The sequence below is a fragment of the Xiphophorus couchianus genome, chromosome 11 (genome assembly GCF_001444195.1).
Source record: "Xiphophorus couchianus chromosome 11, X_couchianus-1.0, whole genome shotgun sequence".
Lineage (NCBI taxonomy): Eukaryota > Metazoa > Chordata > Actinopteri > Cyprinodontiformes > Poeciliidae > Xiphophorus > Xiphophorus couchianus.
Window position 1 is genome coordinate 2148463 of NC_040238.1, and position 6397 is coordinate 2154859.

Genomic DNA, 6397 nt, shown 5'->3' on the forward strand with positions numbered 1-6397 from the left:
CTCCGTGCTCAAAGGCCCTCCAGTGTGGCAGCAGGAAAACAGTTCTGCAGACACAAAAGGCCTGAAATTACTCCACAGTGATGTCTCCTAGCTTGTATAAAATTCTTTCCCAGATCATGTCCAGAATGTCGTCCTAATATTCTGGCTTGGAGAGAATGTTTTCTGCTGGAGTTCAGTGAATTTAGAACCTTGGGAACACCACAGCACATTTCTTCAGACACCTTTGAAGACAAACTATTTTGTGATTATTTTGTGCCTTTAATGATTTAACACAAACACTCAAAAATGAAATCAATGGTGCTAAATTGGATACTTATAATGTTGGTTATAATGAAAATGTTTTTGAAGTGCTTTTGTTGATAGTTTGAGGATCTGTGAAGTCTATCTGGGTCCTTATTAAGAGTATTGTCCTTCTAGATTCCACTCATCACTCAGATATTGTGTCAGTTTGACTCAAAAACAATCAAATTTGTTATAATTTGTTATAAGCTACAATTAGTAGTATTTCAGATCCAGTGTGATGCTTCAGTAAGACTGATGTATGTTCTGAAACTTTCAAGTCGGTCCATTATCTTCTGCCTATCTGGGGCAGGGTTGTGGAGGCAGCAACCCAAACTTCCCTCTCAGCCACTTGAATCAGCTCCTCCCGGGGAATCCCAAGGTGTTCCCAGGCCAAAATATGCAGTCCCTCCAGGGGCCATATGTCCACCAACTGGGGATTCCTCTGGGACTTCCTCTGTGGGATGCTTGGGCAACTGATTTCTGTCAGATACCACCTAACCTGGCTCCTCTCCACGTGGAGTGGTGTCTGATACTTGTGGGGGCCATGTCTGAAGAAGACCTGTACCTGACTGAGGCACGCACATGCCTGTGCAGAGGGTCCTGGGCACATGCCAGTGGCCTGGGCGACTGCCCTCTTCCCCTAGACTTGTTTTGTGACTAAATGTCTCTAAAGGGCTTAAAGTGTCTTTCCGTATTGTGTCCTCCTACTTTCTTTTTGCAGTCTTCTGAACCGAGCCATAACAAGTGAAAGCAGCAGCTCTACTCTGAGTCTCTTCTGGATGTCCAAGCTTCTCATCCTATCTGTAAGGGATAGCCCAGACACCTTGTGGAAAAAACTAATTTGGGCCACTTGTTTCTGCAATCTTGTTCTTTCTACCACTGCCCTTAACTCGTTACCATCCAGTGTTCAGTAAACTGACACCATGACAGGCCACTCCACTGCAGACGCAGCTCCTCTGCCTTCTGCCAGTGCTAACTAGAAACAACCAATCAGAGCCAGGAGCGTGTCAATCACCCTCTGCAAATATGGCCTGTGCAAAATATGATGGCTTGCTCTCCTCCCTTGCTCTCTGTTACAAAACAACTTCTCCCCATCTGTCATGAATGCTCCTGCTAGTTAGCATGGTCACCCATGACGGCAGCAAAACTGTTTTTCTGTAAGGTGTTTCTCCACCATTCACACATTTTGCATCGAGTACATGATTTTGATTGACAGCACTAAGGCCCTCCCCCTGGCTCTGATTGGTTGTTTTTGGTGTGAATTTCTTTAGACGGTGCAGCACATGGAGGAGGTGGAGGAGATCAATCTCTTCACAGATTATTTGTTTCATTTTATGCTGTTACAACATGGTGACAATTTTAACAAATATGTAAAAGCATATTGTTTTTATAAATAAATTTGTAAATAAATACTTATATCTCGTGGAGCACTTCTGGATAGATGCAAACTACATCTCGTTGCTTGTACTTGTGACAGTGCAATGACAATAAAGTTGAATTCTATTCTATTCTATTCTAAAAGTTACATATTGGAGCTTTAAGGCGAGACAAAGGGAGAGTGAAATGACTGTGTAATCTGTTACTGTAGCTTAAATTCATTCATTTCAGTAAATTAACCCACAGGGTGTGAAATGCATTATAGAATTAAACACAGACTGATATTTTCAAGTCTTTATTTGTTAATGACAATATTTTTCTGCTTGCAACTAATTGAAAAATTATAATATTACATCAGACCATTAAAAAAATTCAAATGCAGCGCAAAGAAAGCATGTTATCTGATTAGAGGTTTTTATTTTCAAAAGCTACTTTGATTCTGACAAACAAGCCTCAACAGAATGCGTCGTCTAATTTACTCGATAATTCTGTTAATACTGAGCAGGTTTCTTATGAGCCCTAAAGATCATAAATCATTTTTAATCGGATTAAAACAATAACTCCCCCTGTTGGAATGGTTCTCACAGTGCTCATTGTATCTTCTGGATTGGATTTATCATTTAGTGTCAATCAGCGCACCGTTGAGAATTTCGTCTGCTTCTGTAATCTGCTACCCCCTGAAAGGTTTTGTCCAAATCAATCTGTGTGCAAATGGAACAGAACTGAGGAAAGTTCTATTTTCATGAATATCCATAAGAGTCCAGATTACCATGGCGATATCTCTGTATTTTATTTGAACTAATGCTTTGCTTCTGTGTCAAAGATTAAGGAAAAGTAATGAAACCTGTTAGAATGGAGATTAGCACACAACAACATAGCATAGGACACTGTCTGCATCCCATCAACAATAAGTCATCTCAGGGAACTGTTCATTTTTCATATTCTCTTGTCACATAGAGTATTATTAGCTTGCAGTGTGGAATCATGTTGAGCTGACATTTTCTCATCGTCTGAGCTCGCCGGTATCTTGACAAAAAAATCTTAAAAACAAAGGAACACAGATTGTTAGTCAACCTGAAAATTGAGAAAAGTCCTTGTTTGTTAACTCTGAAATGCTGACTAATTTAAAGGTGGAAAGGGATTTATGTGGCCCGAGCAAAATATGATGGCTGAGATAGAGGAAGAGAAAGTGAGAGAGCAGTCGCCTGTCTTATCTGGGTGCCGTGACGAGGAGTTCAGAAGACACCAGCACGTGGTTTTCCACAGGCCTGGTTATGAAAGTGAATATTTGCAGCGTTCCTCTGAACTGTGTCAATTCACTGAACTGTACTCTTCCAGAGAATTCCTGTTCTACACAGAAGAACAGAATTTGTTGTGTTCAGAGGTTTTCCTTTGCATCTTTCTTTCTTGATATTGAATCTATTAATAAACTAAATTTGGTAAGAACAGATAATTGCATAAGCACTTCAGATTTTTGCGGTGTAGCTGAACCTCAGCGTATTCTACGATAGCTGACACATTTTTCCTTGCGCTTATCTGGAACGAATAATGTTGAGCTGAGTTTGAAGGATTTCTGCTTATCTTACTACAGCTCCTTCTATGAGTGTAATGGGGCAACCACAGCAATGTTGCCTCTGAACTTGCAGTAACTGGTGTAGATAATGTTTAATCAAAGGCTTCCACTTTAGCCAACGGATCCAGGCTGGGGAGTTCCGATGTGGAAGGTCATAAGGCGGAGGCTGGTCTCCAGCCACAACTATAGTAAAGGTGAAGACTGTTGTCTGAATGAACTTTACAACTCTGGTCAGAATGTTACAGCCATCCATCACAAACATGACAAAGAAGTCATGTTTGGCTTATTTGAGCCATTCCTTCTCCAGAGTGAAACAACTGTTACTACTTACCTTACCTTACTTCTCGTTTTAGTGAGAAAGTTAGCAGCAGAGTTCTGGATCAGCTGCAGTTGTCTGGCTGATTTTTTAGTCAGAACCTGTGAAGTAATCAGTGCAACGACAGATAAACACATGAAGGAGTTTCTCTAATGCTGAGACATTATTCCTTTACTCCAGGAAATGTTCTTCAGGTGATAGAAGCTCGACTTTGTAACCGTCTTAATGTGGCTCTGAAGGTTCAGGTCAGAGGTCATCACTACACCCAGATTTCAGCCTGATCTCTAGCGTCTATCTGTAACAACTGAAGCTGTGCATTGACTCTAGATTGTTCCTCTTTGGATCCAAAAATAATAACTTCAGCTTTGTTTCTGTTCAGCTGGAGAAAGTTATGGCACATCCAAACATTGATTTGCACCACAGCATTGATTTGTTCTAAGCATCTGTTCAGTCATGTAGAGCTGTGTGTCATAAAACGGTGTGGTGAGGAGGTGAGGCAGACGCAGATGGAACCAGGTTAGATGAATAATGATGATTTTAATGACGAATGAAGTCCAAAATAGTCCACAAACAACCAGGCAGCACGACTGAGCAGAAGCCAGGGCTCAACGACGGTAGCAACTGGTAAATAGACTGGATAACACGAAGGACTGAGCGCACATTCGACAAGGACTCGACAAATAAAAGACACACAGGTGACACTAAATACACTGGGGGTAATCAGGGAACAAGAAACAACTGGGAACTAATCAAGGGGAGAACAGGAACCAGGTTAGATGAATAATAACACGGAGACACAGAGACACTGAAAACTCGAAATTAACACACAGAAAACACAGAACATGACACTGTGTATCTCAACACAGCATAGTTATGGTAGCTGAGCCTGACTGTTATTTTACAGTAGAGGTCCTATTTGAATAATTTTACAATCTGGTTAAAGGTAGATTATTTTCATTCTTGCTGAAACATAAAATCCTGGAACCCAAAAAGTGTGTACTTTCTTTTTAATATCACAAGAGCAAATAACTCAGTTCAATCTGAACTGTAGAAACTCCAAAGATGGTTCAGTTACTCCCAATAGAAAGCCAGCTTCAACTCAGCGAACTTTAGAAAAATATAGTTCAGAGCAGTAGTGACTCAGTGGATAGAGTGAGCACTCCATGTAGCTGCTAGGTTACTGTCCTGGGTTTGATTCCCAACAGTGGGCCACCTGCTGTGTCCATGTGAACTCTCCGCTCAATAAAAGTCACCAGGAAAACAAAAACAGATGTTTTTCTAAAATGAGTTAGAATTGTTTTTATTTTTTTTTATTTCCATGTTAGTAGCAAATAAGAACTAAAGACATCGGTGAGACATTCTCCTGCTACATCGGACCAGAACAGAGCAGGGGGAGTTTAATGTTTCACTAAGTACTTCCTCAAGGTCTCGGCTCCTCAAAGTTATCCATCCTGCTCTGTGGCTGAAAAACCGGCTTGTAGAAGCTGAGTAGCAGCCCGCATAATTCTGACCAATCACACAACAGCTTGTACCCCACCTCTCTATTTGGCTTCTTAAGAGGTAAAACTACAGGTCCTGATTGGTTCTGATACAATGAGATGGAACTAGATGTTGTGACTCAACTTCTATCCAGTTTTTAATGTCTTTATGTTCTTGGATTAGGGTTTATCAGGTAAATGGATGTAAAATTTATAGCGCTGTTCTACTCACATGACCACTCAAAGTGCTTTACACTACAGTCACATTCACCCAACCACGCCCACACACACACACCCCCACCCCCACCCCTACGCGCACACCCACACACCCACACACGCACATATTCAAACACTGGTACGCAGATGGGAAGGCAAATTGGGGTTATGTGCCTTGCTCAGAGGTACATTGACAACTGACAGGAGTCTTCCCCCTACAGTCGGTAATTGTTTTAATACTGACTGATGTTCTAATATATGACCATATGATAAAATGTGGGCGTCTGCTATGTAATAACTTTATCACATACCAAAAACTCATGACTAGACATTTGCACTGGACACAATACACTTTCATCACTCCAAATAAAGTCACGTTACACACAACCCTGCTGAGTTATTACATGAAATCATGTCATCTCATCATTCATAACTGCAGTTATATGTATTGACAAATACAGAAAGAAATTACAATTCAGATTTGATCCCAACACTCAATAGTAGAAGCTTAATCAGAGCCCAAAATAGCTAATTGCAGCACCTAGTTATACGTAAACCAAACAGCACCCTCTGCTGTCCGGTGGAATGTTCTGCTGATTAAGAATATTTCCCATAATTTTACAGAAATGTTCACTTTTTTCCCTTGAGTTTTGAGTTGTTTTCACACACAAAACAATTCAAAATTCAAACCTACAGGTCCATGTAGGTTTGACTTTTTTCTACCTTAATAATAAACACTTTCATCAGACCAACATATCTGTGTTTGTCAAGTGTATCGTTTGGTGCACGAGGAATTACGGGCGGTTCTCAGGAGTTGTTCTCAGCTAGTTTCAGTGAGAGGAACTCTTAATGCTGCAGTATACGGGACATTTTGGAAAATTACAGCTTCAAACTTTGTGGGAACAGTATGTGGATGGTTCCTTCAGTGATTGTGTACCAGGACACAAAACAAAGTAAAGACAGGGATGACTGAGGACAGAACGACTCATCTGACGGCAGTCTGACAGAACAGCTTTGGGATGAATTAGAGTGGAGACAGCGAACCAGGAATTCGCCCCCAACATCACTGAATCATCAGGCATCAGTAAATTGTTCCCACAAATGAACCAGACATGTGCAGCTCCACAATTTTCCTCCTGATATCTTGGCTGATTT